The sequence below is a fragment of the Lissotriton helveticus genome, chromosome 1_1 (genome assembly GCF_964261635.1).
Source record: "Lissotriton helveticus chromosome 1_1, aLisHel1.1, whole genome shotgun sequence".
NCBI lineage: Eukaryota > Metazoa > Chordata > Amphibia > Caudata > Salamandridae > Lissotriton > Lissotriton helveticus.
In genome coordinates, this window is record NC_136057.1 from 448,825,842 (window position 1) to 448,839,190 (window position 13,349).

The following is a 13,349-nucleotide window of genomic DNA, read 5'->3' on the forward strand; positions in this document are numbered from 1 at the left end:
GCCTCCCTGCCCTTGCTACTGACTGTCACCCCCCCACACCCAGACCCTAGGGCGTCAGGGTGCTGACTCGGGCGGTAGGCCTTCCACCTTCCCGGACCCCGGTGCAGGAACCAAGAAGGGTTAAGCCCAGGCCACATCCTCTCCCCGCCAGCCTGCTCGGGGAGCCCATTTTCCTCGACTATTAAGCCCCCATGTAGTGGGAGCTTACAGAACCCTGGGGAAGGACACAATGTGTATGTAGACCGGCCGGCAGGCCAGCCATCTGGTCACCCATCCCGTAGAGTAATCTGGTCACCCAGCCCACAGGGCCATCTGGTCGCCCGGCCCACAGGGCCATCTGGTCGCGCAGCCAGGCAACCAGATGGCCCGGGACGACCTAGAGCCCAGATGGCCTGAGACAGCTGGATACAATTGCCCTTGCAGTCTGATGATAGCGGGGGTGGCCAGGCGCTCCGAGGCCGCAGCTAGTGAGACTCCTTCTCTGGGGCTGCTCGCCTCCCCGCTCGACTTGTGCGGGAGCAGTAGAAAGGGGGGGCCTGGCTGGCCCAGGCCATCTGATCTCACTGCTGACTCGCAAGGGATGGTGGCCCCCGTTCCCGCACCCCGGTGAGGCAGAGAGAGGAGGGGTAGGTCCCAGTGCAGGAGGGCACATGGTTGAGGTGGCCTCCCGCAGTCCTGCGTTACCCCCTCCGCGCCCCTCCCGCCGGACCGGTGGCAGGGGGACCCACTCCTGGGTGTGGTGGACGGGAGCATCCGCGGGCACCCACAGATGGAGGGACAAAAGCTTGGCTCAGAGGATGACTTTCAATAGATCGCAGCGAGGTAGCTGCTCTGCTACTTACGAAACCCTGACCAAGAATTAGGTCGTCTTCTTGAAACCCAAGAAGTGAGAAGGATTGTGAGGCCCGCTTTCACAGTCTGCATTCCTACTGAAAATCAAGATCAAGCAAGCTTTTTCCCTTCTGCTCCGTGGGAGGTTTCTATCCTCCCTGAGCTCGCCTTAGGACACCCGCGTTATCGTTTGACAGGTGTACCACCCCAGTTAAACTCCCCACCTGCCACTGCCCCAGGAGCGGGTCACCCCCGGTGGGCCGCTGGGCACTTGGGGCCAGAAGCGGGAGCAACACGGGGCTCGCCCCGCCTCACCGGGTAAGTGAAAAAACAATAGAAGTGGTATTTCACCAGTGGCCCGCAGACCTCCGACTTATACTACAGCTCTCATGTCTCTTCACAGTGCCAGACTAGAGTCAAACTCAACACTTCTTTCCCCACTGATTCTGTCAAGCCCGTTCCCTTGGCTGTGGTTTCGCTAGATGGTAGGAAGGGACAGCGGGAATCTCGTTCAACCATTCATGCACGTCACTATTTAGATGACGAGGCATTTGGCTATTTCTGTACCACCAAGTGGTGGCTCATTCTGGGTTGTTAGGCTGCCCACAAATCGGTTTTGTTTCCAATAATACAACATTTGTTCGCTCCGGAGTGCCGTCACACTAAACGCTGTCCTCACTGCCTTAAGATAGTCATAGTAACTCCCGCCGTTTACCTGCTCTTCATTGAATTTCTTCACTTTGTCATTCAGAACACTGGACAGAAATCACATTGCGTCAACACCCACCTCGGGCCTTCACGATGCTTTGTTTTAATTAAACAGTCGGATTCCCTGGGTCTGCTCCAGTTCGAAGTCAGCTGCTAGGTTCCGGCCGAGGCAGAACACTGGCCTCGCGCCCCTGGGGAGGGGGCACGGGGAGAGGCAACCACCGCAGCTTGGGTGAGCCACAGTAAGAGCGTCAGCGCCACCCTGGTGGGTTGCGCCTCGTCCAGCCGCGGCTTGTGCCCAGCCCCACTTCATGCCCCGAGCACCGACCGACCCAGCCATTGGAGGCAATCCTGATCCCGAAGTTACAGATCTGACTTGCTGACTTCCCTTACCTACATGTTTCCAACATACCAGAGGCTCTTGATCTTGGAGACCTGCTGCAGATATGGGTGCGGCCCAGCGCGAGATTTACCCCATCTCCCCTGGATTTTCAAGGACCAGCGAGAGCTCACTGGACACCTCTTTCCCCCGGATCAGATCTGGAGGGGGTTGCCATCCCCGGGAAGCCAGCCGGGATGTGGGCGCCCGATGCACATGTGGCTGGGCAGCCGGTGGGACACTTTTCAAAAATGTTTACCCACCTGCGGGCCCAGGAGAGGTGGGAGAAAGGCGATGCAACTCAGTAAATAAGTCAACGATGTTCCTTATTTGTCGAGGTACTAGGCAGGGGTGCCCTGCCTCTCCGTTGCTATTCGCAATTTATATTGATGTTTTTTTTAATAAAATAAACTATGCGCATGATATAATACCGGTGGTAGCAGCAGGCATACATTATAGGGCACTGGCATATGCTGACGACGTGGTTGTCCTTACTACAGATATAGTCAAAGCAATCCCAAAGATAGAAGATCTGGCTAATCAGTTTGGTGCCTTTTCGGGCTACAACATTAACTAGGGGGGGTCAGAGGGAAATTTACCGACCCAAATGCTACGTCCCTCAAGACTACTAGAAACCAACTAACGAGTAGCATCAAGTCAAAAAGCCCTCTAAGTGAGGGTCGAGTGGATGTGTGTGCTGATGGCAAAAACAATCATGGGGCACCTTCAAGTTTGTTACTGTGTTCCCATCAGAGTTACATCCTGTACCGCCCTACATCATTTGGGAATACCACCATTCGTACACAAGGAGAGACCCAATGTATGATTTGGCGCAGCGTTAGCCTGGTGGAGATCAACAACCCAATGGGCTTTATACAGCAGGTAGGAATCAGGATTTAACTGATAAGCAGTGCTAAATAGTGTAGAAAATAAAGAATTTTTCAAAAAGTGGTGGTTTAAAAAAGGGGTAGAAGAAGGAAAATAAGTTTATTAGACACCTTCTGCTCCCACTATCTAAAAACAGTGCAAAAGGTAGTGTAAACAAATAGCTACCTAGACAGTTTACATGGTCATGGTCGACATGTTTCTGCAGCTTTACCTGTGCCCCGGGGTCACTTACTGCTTCGTCAGGACCTATGATGCTACTGCTTAATTAGTGCATAACAAATAAGGAAACTCAAAAGAATTAGATATCACCTTCGATTCTCCTGATGAGAGGACCGTTGGATTTCACAAAACAGCACACACATAGAAGAAAAAGAGAACACGCCTATTAGCAAGTATCTCTGGCGAGGCTGGAATTTTACACAGTATCTCGATATAAATGGTGATTTATCCATTACGTTCAACACTTATCTTGTACTTTCAAAAAGTCACAAAAGAGCAAAATTACCACTCGTGTAAAAACACTCACCCGTTATTAAGGAGAATGTTGCCCCACCTCACCCGGCACTAGCTCAGGTACTACGGAGCCCCGCTCTGTGTAAACAGCAAAACAAACACACAAAATGTACCGGTCAAAGGAAGTCTAGTCTGGCCGAGACAAGCCACTCGACATAATATGGTTCTTGAAAAATGCTCGTTTGTATCTCACAGCTCACCTATCCGTCGGTACTCCAGACGTCCAACTGGGCTGTCTGTGGGAGGTACCGACGGAGTGAGTAAGCACGCTTTTATAAGTATTGGTCTACATACCGAGAAAGAGACGCCGCGCTCCCACCTGGAATCGTCGTGCGTCGGCTTCCGGGTATTCGGGGGTGTCTCCCAATGGGTCGGCGCGGCGCGATGACGCCTCTGCGTCGCGCACGGACCTCTGGGTGATGTGGTTCTCGTGAGGCCCGTTTTTGCTCGTAATCACGAACTGTTTACTCCGAATTCTTATATTCAGGAGTCTTATGTACTTGTAACCAGCTTGCGGCAGCACGCAACGTATTGTGGTGCCCTACTACAAAATAGGTTTATAAAAAAAAAATTTAATATAAAAATCTTTTCTAAGCCTCTTGGGACAAGCTAGGATGTGGCGCCAAACTTATCTCACACCAGACGCCCCACTTTCCGCTGTCCAAATCTATTATTAGGTAGATATTGGTGGCATATTAGTATATAAAGAGGCGAGGAGTGACATTGCAAAATCTTACATAAGATGTCAATACGTAATCTCACCACTCATGCGTTATGTCCTCTGAATGGTGTGAAGCGTGCTGGACCCTGCTCTTAGTCACTTATCAATTTTAAAACGTGTGGAGATGATCAACACTGTATGCCGTGTCACCTTATTAGTGGGAATCATGGGCAATCTAGTCTTGCTCAAGACGTGCCTCTGGAAAGAGTGCAATCTTTTTGTGTCGTTCATTATTTTGTCTCAAGCTGAAACTCAAGGAACACCTCTCGACAAGATTGTATGCGATGTCGGTCTGAAATCATGCCACTTCGACATTATGTCATAGTGTTAGTGTGGTTTCATATCATACACTGCAAGATAAGTCGCATGGTATTTAAGACAATGGGAGATGGTTCGTTGTTGTTATCACAGAGGTACTTTGGTATGGGCAAACAACTCATCAATGTCGCAACATTGTATGTAAGGTGCATCCCGCTTCAGAGTGACATCCAAGGAATATCTTCGTTCAATCCTTGCTTGTCTGTCCCCAATTTGTGTACCCATCTCTGTTCACGCCGGAACAAAAAACTTCTGATGTCAGTGATATGAGTTGGTATCAATGGTTGCTCTAGCACAGTCCAATACAGATCGGACGGAGTGTGTTTTGTTAGTACAAAATGGTTCGTCAGTCTGGTTGACTGTCTCGAGCACCGGATGGAGCTTTTATGTTCTGAAATGCGTGTCTTAATTTTGCGGGTTGTCATGCCCACATATCTCTTATTGCATGGGCAGCTGATTAAATACACCAAGTTGGAGCTATTACAATTAGTAAATCTCCGCTGCTCCCATGGTCTACCAGTCCCTATGTCAATAGTCTGTGATCTGGTGGTATTGGGACAAGCTGCGCAGTTCCCGCAGGGATGGTGTCCTGTTGCCGGAGGCATGTCACACAGTGTGCCCAGTGCTCGTGGTAATTCCCCTTTGGGACGAGTATGGACTAGTTTGTCCTTTAAATTCTGCCCTCTTTTAAAGGCGAACAGAGGAGCTGAGATGGTATCGTCTCCAGTATTGAGAATACTCCAACGTTTCTTTATTATTCTCTGGATTTCATTCGACTGTGTGGTAAACGTACTCACACATGTCATCCGATCTTGACGAGATTTAGGTGGCAGAATCTCCAATAACCCTTCACGGTTATTGTTGGAAGCTCTCTTTTTCGATCTCCGGACTAGGCATTTAGGGTAATGCTTTTGTACGAGATCTCTTTCTAGGCATTCGGCATGGTGTTCGAAACAGTCTTTGGTAGAGCAGTTTCTTTGAGTGCGCAGGAATTGCCCATAGGGCAAATTATCCCGGAGAGATTTGGGATGACAGCTGTTATAATCAAGTAGAGAATTTCGTGACATCGGTTTGCGATATAATTCCGAGGCCAACCCGGTCGATGTAGGTGTAATCAGAATATCAAGAAATGCTAACTTAGATCTACTTTGCTCCATGGTGAAGCGTAGAAAGCGATTTCTCTCATTCAGCCATTCATGGAACATTGTTAGTTCTTCTTCACTCCCTCTCCAGATCACCAAAATATCGTCGATATAACGCTTCCACAGACGCACCTTGTCTGTGAAAGGATTGGTGTCGGAGAAAATATGGTCTGATTCAAATTTATGAACATACAGATTCGCTAGCGATGGAGCAAAAATGCTGCCCATGCTCGTCCCACTAACTTGGAGATAGAGCGAGTCTTCGAATTGGAAGAAATTTTCCGTCATGGCTATATTCGCCAGAGTCATTATTAGCCTAACTGGAGTGATGGAATCCAGATCCCTCTCTGTAAGGAGTGTTTCAACTACTTCTAATGTCTCTCTCTGTGGGATTGAGGTATACAAACTCTCCACATCAAATGATACTAGGATGTCGGTTTTGCGATCGAATTCGATCTCTCGCAACAATCTTAGAACATCCTTAGTATCTTTGAGATAAGTAGGCATTTCACTCACCATGGGCTTTAAAAATACATCAACAAACGTTGATAAGGGCTCTAAAAGAGAGCCGATCCTGCGATCCCTGAGATAATAGGGCGACCTGGAGGAGGACGCTGGGGTTTGTGTATTTTAGGTAGGTGATAGAAGTAGGGAATTGTAGGGTTTGCAGTACATAGGAACTGCCCTTCTTTTGCTGTTATCCAGCCCTCACTGAGGGCTTCCTCCACAATCTGAGCAATCTGTCTGGTCAGTCTTTCAGTGGGGTCTGAGGTTAGCTTCTGATATGCCCTGGTGTCATCTAGTTGACGAAGACACTCTAACCTGTAGGCATCAGAGTCGAGTAATACAGTGGCCCCACCCTTATCGGCCGGTTTAATGACCAAAGATGGATTATTGGCTAAATTCGTGACTGCATCTTGTTCTCTTCGTGAGAAGTTCTGGAAAGGTCTGTGTTCTTTTTGAAAAAGTTCTTTCAGATCTTGGTCTACAGCTTCTTCAAAAGTGATGACTTTGGCTGGAATCCCCATTGTAGTGGGATTAAACGTTGAGGTTTTTTTTAAACCGGTGTTATCGACTCTCATGGTGGTTTGGCTTGGAGCCTGTTTGTGCGCAAAAAGATAATGGAGTCTAATTTTGCGATAGAACTTGCCCATTTCAATTTGGGTAATAAAGGGATCACTTTTACTCGTGGAGACGAAGCCCAAACCTTTGTTTAGAACTTTCTCTTCCATCTCTGTGAGTTGATGCGAGCTGAGATTTATTACGATGTTTGACTGCTCGACGTCCCTGCTTGGTCCTGCCCTATTACCTTCCCACTCCTCAGTCCCATTGCCTGAGGGGGTGGTATGTTCCAGCGCACTTGGCCCTGTTGCGTAGTCCGTTGACGTCCTCGCCCTCTCCGGCCAGACCCTAAAAAAGGCTGCTGACCATACGTTTGAAAGGATTGATGCGGATCATATACTCCCATCATCGGAGGGTAAGCAGGTGGTCCCCATGGTGAGGGTTGCCACCAGGGGGGTGGTGGTGGTCCAAACTGTTGACCATAGCCTCTCCAATTCCTCCTGTTGTTACCGCTCCCTCTCTGTTTCATTGAGGGGTCTCCTTGTTTAGGGGTATCTGAATCGCTCGAGCCGTTGTCCGAGCCAGAGGAGCCATAATTAGAACTTGCTTTTTGGTTGTTTTTATTGTATGTAGGGGGAGAGTAATCATCACTTGTATACGGATAGATCTTGCTCGTACTAAAATTCGCTAGATCTTTTTTGAATTTCTCTAACTTCGTGAACAGAATTGTGTCTCGGAAATCCTTGCTAGTCTTGTTCCCTTCTTCCTGTTTTTTCGAGAAAACTTTACTAGATGATAACGTAGCTCTAATTTGCCCTTCTAGGGTCTGGATCTCTACCAGAATATTGTCCGCTGTTTTTTTGGCTGTCTTGATAATCAGGACGAGCCAATCGCGTGTGCATCTCCACGCTATGAGATACCAGTCCCTCAAGAAATCTTTGTCGTCCAAAAATAGGCGAGGTGCATTGTTAACTATCAGACCACTAGGTGCGCAATTGCCCCGCAAATACTCTGCCATTATGGTGCCGTGCACACATACCCTAGCTTGGTTCTTTTTAAGCACGAGAACTTTGGTCCAACCTTCGTCGGTATTGGCTTGGGCGGCTGGTACCATATCCATAATACTGGGATTCTCTAATAAAATACTCTGTATTTCATCTTCATCAAAGGCTAAGCCTAGATTCATAGCCATTCTCCTAGAAAATCACGTTGTCTCAAAGCCTGATTCCTCGATCAAACATGTACCTCAACTTCAACTAGATCTATCTGCGTGTGTGTATGAGTAGTGAGTAATCATGAACTAACATGTACGCACTATCTAAAAGAGAAGAACTGACCCGCAGCCATGCGGCTGCTCAAACTGCAACATTAACTAGGGGGGGTCAGAGGGAAATTTACCGACCCAAATGCTACGTCCCTCAAGACTACTAGAAACCAACTAACGAGTAGCATCAAGTCAAAAAGCCCTCTTTTCGGGCTATAAATTAAATATTGCTAAGACACAAATTTTATTTACCGGCCAAAACCCCCCTTTACTCCGTAATATAGTTTCCACTGCGACATATTTGGGTATTAAGATCACATCACCAGTTTCACAAATTCCCGAAATAAATATTGTACCTATGATAAAAAAGTCTGATACTATACTGGAGCGCATCAACTATCTACACCTTTCTTTATACGGCAGAAATAACGTCATGAAGATGATGATTCTGCCGAAATTTTTATATGCCCTTCTTTAAACAGCTGGAGAGAATGACAGGAAGATTCCTCCGGGGGTATAAACGACATCGAAGAGCCTACCAAAAAATGATAATACCAAGGGATAGGGGGGGCTGGGGTATCCCATACTTTTTTTATTATTACTTATCATCAGTGCTGCAATTCATCTCTCCCCTAATAATCGGTGACAAGGCTCCGATTTTGGATTCCCACTACCCGTCTATTTATGAACTGGTTCTAGGGGTAGAGGCTAAGGGCTGTCTATTAAAATTTGTTGAGCCCAGTTATTACAAAAGAACTACATTTAAGATTTTAAAAGCTGCTTTTAGGGCTTAGAAATCTATCAAACGACTTGCTGACATCCCTAGAATCACGAGATATACTCCTTTGATTTACCACCACATTTTTACATTTGTGGGTACAGACAGTATTATGAAAAGATGGCGCAACCTTGGTATAATTCAGCTTAGTGATCTTCTACAGGATAATAAACTCCTATCATTTATTGAGCTCCAAATTAAATATAAACTCACGAATGCTGATTATTTTAAATTTCTACAGTGGCATAGCTATTTTAATTCACTAACAGTGTAAGAACGCACATCGCTACAACGAATTCCCTTGATTGATTCTATGTATCAAAGAAGAAAAATTGGCTATTTTTATAATCAGCTGTTGTCTCTACACTCAGATGACTTACTTTTTAGACAAAATCTCTGGGCTGAGAAATTGGGATCGGACACCATTAAGATGGAGGAATCCATCCATTTGGCCAATTCTATTCTGTTTTCAGGAAGGTGTAGAACTCAGCATTACATGGTGTTGTATGATCTTTATTACACGCCAGCCAAAATTTCAAAATGGGGCTCCTCAGCTGGCACTGCTTGTAATAGATGTGGTTTGTATGCAGCAGATATTGTTCATATGTTTTTTCTATGGCCACATCTAAGCAGAATCCTATCAGAAATACAACATTTTCTCTCTTTGATACTTGGAATTCCTGTAACACTCACATCAGAGCTTGTTTTGATTGGAGTTTCCTCTACTTCTATGGTAGACGATTACAAAAAGCTGTTATTTATCTCTGTTGGGTTTTTCGCTCATGTGTGACTCAAGACTGGATTAGTCCAGACCCACCCTCTTTTTTTGCTTGGAGAGGGCGTCTGTTGGCAAGGTATATTTTGGAACGTGCTGTATATAGAACGAAAGGACGTAAAAGAAGGACAACAGGAATAAAAATTTGGGAACCGGTAGAGCGATGGATGGAGAGGGAAAGTGGGCCGGAGGTTTAGTTTTCTATCTTTTTTTGAGTCATTAACTGCCACCCATTCAATGTATAATTCTGACTCGAAACTGTTATTTCTCTATTTTTTTTCATACAATCTTTGTCTTATATATGAAACATTTACTATTGCCTTGTTTTTATGTTGGATTTATTTAGTACTAAACATGCTTGTAACCTGATCAACTTGCAATAAAACACAATAAAATAAAAAATAAAAAAAATAAAAACCCACCCGCCTCGGGCCTTCACGATGCTTTGTTTTAATTAAACAGTCGGATTCCCCGGGTCTGCACCAGTTCGAAGTCAGCTGCTAGGTTCCGGCCGAGGCAGAACAATGGCCTCGCGCCCCTGTGGAGGGGGCACGGGGGGAGGCAACCACTGCAGCTTGGGTGATCCACAGTAAGAGCGTCAGCGCCACCCTGGTGGGTTGCGCCTCGTCCAGCCGCGGCTTGTGCCCAGCCCCACTTCATGCCCCGAGCACCGACCGACCCAGCCATTGGAGCCAATCCTGATCCCGAAGTTACAGATCTGACTTGCTGACTTCCCTTACCTACATTTTTCAAACATACCAGAGGCTCTTGACCTTGGAGACCTGCTGCAGATATGGGTATATGGGTACGGCCCAGAGTGAGATTTACCCCATCTCCCCTGGATTTTCAAGGACCAGTGAGAGCTCACTGGACACCTCTTTCCCCCGGATCAGATCTGGAGGGGGTTGCCCTCCCCGGGAAGCCAGCCGGGATGTGGGTGCCCAATGCACATGTGGCTGGGCAGCCGGTGGGACACTTTTCGAAAATGTTTACCCACCTGCGGGCCCAGGAAAGGTGGGAGAAAGACGATGCTGTCCGGCCACCGCCCGCGTGGCGAGACGGCCGAGGCGCCCTGTTCAAGCCTTCCCCCCTGGGAGTCAGACTGCACCGCTGGGAGAAAAAAAGCGTTACCAGGCGCTTGGCCCGGGAGTCCCCCCACCCACCCACGGGTGAGAAGGAGGCTTCAGGAGCAATGGGAGCAGGCAGTCCCTCCGCCGCCGGTCTCTCCTGGAGTAACCGGGAGGGACCGCGTGAGTCTTCAAAGCCCTCAGTCCGGCCGCATGGGACCAGGTCGAACCGGGTACCTGGCAACTAGGGAGGGTCGCCCCACCTGCATGTCAGCCGCCTGTCACCGGGTGGCCCAGAGCTGTGCCGGAGGTCTGGCGAGTAGCCCAACCCACCCTTTCCCAGGTCAGAGGTGCAGGCCTCCCACCGAGGTGAGCCGGGGTCCCATTGCAGGCCCTCGGCTCCTTCTCTTCCAGGCCACCCTGCCGCACGAGAAGGGCCACTCCTCGGTCGCCCGAAGCCCGGTCAGGCAAGGAATTGGGCGCAGGAGGGCCCAGGCGGCGGCAGGGCCTTTTGAGGGGTGGGTTGGAACCAGCTCGAAGAGGCACTGCCATTCTGTTTCCCCCCACTGCAGAGGTCATGCTGGGTGAGCGTGGGTTCTATCTCGGGAGGGCCTACCGCTGTACCCCTCCCAGAGAGGGACAGGGGGCGGAGGGCTGCCCCCGTCCCCGGTCCCTCATGTATTGGTCGGGTCCTCCCCAGTGGAAGAGGCCCGCCGAAGGCCTGGTCCTCACCTAAGCGTCCCATGCGGCCACGGACCGCTCCGCCAGCCAGGGCTCACCAGGGCTCACCAGGGCAGCGCCGGGCCCTGAGCCTAGGGTGTGCTTGCAAGAGGCAGCCGAGGGCTTCGTGCTGGTGCCAACGGTCGCTCGGGCCGCTCCGCCGTTAATGATCCAACGGAAATCTTGTTACAACTTTTACGTCCTCTAAATAGTCAAGTTTGATCGTCTTCTCGATGCTCCGCCAGGGCTATTGTCGACCCCAGCCGGGCCGATCTGAGAACCTCACTAAACCATCCAATCTGTAGTAGCAACAGGCGGTGTGTAGAAAGGGCACGGACTTAATCAATGCGAGCTTATGACCCGAACTTACAGGGAATTCCTCTTTCATGGGAAATAATTGCAATCCCCAACCCCAATAACGAACGGGGTTCAGCAGGTTACCTGCAGCTGTCGGCGAAGGGTAGACACACTCTAATCATTCAGTGTAGCGTGTGTGCAGCCCTGGGCTTCTAAGGGCATCACAGACCTGTTATTGCTCGATCTCGTGTGGCTGAATGCCACTTGTCCCTCTAAGAAGTTGGACGTCTCTGATTAGCCGGACCTGACGGAGGTCTGACTGACCCTTTCCCTAGTAATCCAGAGGAAAAATACCCTCCTTTCTTGTAATCCGGACGCACAGGGTGAAGGAGAGGACCAAAGGCGTGAACGTGCCCGACCACCTGGAGCCCTCGCTGGAATCAGGGAGGCAAATGAGCCCTCTTCGGGACTTCCAGCCATCTGGTCACCCCATTGGAAAGCATTGCACGCAACCAGATGGATGAGGAGATAGTGCGACCAGAAGGCTGAGGGGAAAGGCGCGACCAGATGGTCGGGCTCGACGGATGGCCATCTGGTCATTCTGTGCCCTAACGAAAGGGCGAGAGGGTGCCGGGGCATGGGGTACCGGAGGACCGGGGCCACAGCTGGGCCTCAGCCATGGGGCTTCGAGGGAGAGCTGACGGGCCCGCGGACACCTTGACAAGTGGGGGGAGGTCTGCACAGGACCGATTGACCCCCGTCCCGGGCCCTTGGTGGAGCAGCAGGCCAGAGGACGTGGCCCAGGGTGGGAGTGCCTGACCTGGGGACTGGCGGGCCCCTGAACCCCAACGGGGCTCCTGGGCCCAGAGGCGTAGGGGAAGACTCCTTAGGCCCACTGGACCACACGGCAGGCCTGACGACGGAGCGGAGGGTAGAGAGGCCACTCGCTCCGGAGCACTCAGGGGCCCAGACAGAGCTCTTGAACCCTGCCAAGCAGGGGGAGGCTCCCTGGGCACGACGGAACCCCGTCTTGGGCCTTTGGCAGAGCAGCAGACTGGGGGACAGGGCCCAGGGCTGGCCCCTGGACCAAGCTGGGGCTCCCGGGCCCAGAGGTGCAAGGAAAGCCACGCTGGGCCCGCGGGACCCCGTCCCGGGCACGCTGCCACGTGGCATGCCCGAGGACGGAGCCCGGGTTGGGGAGGTCATCCTCCCCAGGTCCCTCAGTGTCCCCAGCCGGAGCTCTTGAACCCAGCTAAGCAGGGGAAGGCTCCCCGGGCACTATGGAACCCCATCCCGGGCCACTTTTGGAGTGGCAGACCGGGAGACGGAGCCCAGGGTGGGATCACCCTCCCAGGGCCCGGCGGGCCCGGTGGGGCCCCTGGCACCCTATGGAGCTTCCGTACCCAGAGGCACATGGTGGGGCCTCCCCAAGCCCTCAGGACCCCGTCCCGGGCACCCTGCCAAGCGGCAGGCCTGAGGATTGAGCCTGGGGTGGGAAGGCCGTCCTCCTCAGGGCCCTCAGGGGCGCGGCCGGAGCTCCTGAACACAGCCAAGTAGGGGGAGGCTGCCCATGGCACTGTGGCACCAAGTCACGGGGCCTAGGGCAGGGGATCTTTAGAGATCTTGTACCCAGCCAAGCAGGGGCATTCTCCCTGGTCCCGGCGGAACCCCGTCTTGGGTCGCTGGTGGAGCGGGAGGCCAGGCGAGTGAGCCTGGGGCCCCTGAACCACTTTGGTGCTCCCGGGCACAGGTGAAGCCTCCCCGGGCCCCCATCTCTGGAACCACGCCACACATTGGCTCAGGGGACAGAGCCCTTGGCTGGGGGGTGTCCTGGCCCGCCCTGCTACTGGCTGAGGACGGCTAGGCCGAGAGGGGTTCCTGAGTAC

At 51.0% G+C, this 13,349-nt stretch overlaps 1 pseudogene; it reads right to left on the minus strand.

Annotated features, from left to right (window-relative positions):
* Positions 1 to 783: 783 nt before the first annotated feature.
* LOC144778758 (28S ribosomal RNA) lies at positions 784 to 1,945 on the minus strand (annotated as a pseudogene).
* Between the last annotated feature and the right edge of the window lie 11,404 nt (positions 1,946 to 13,349).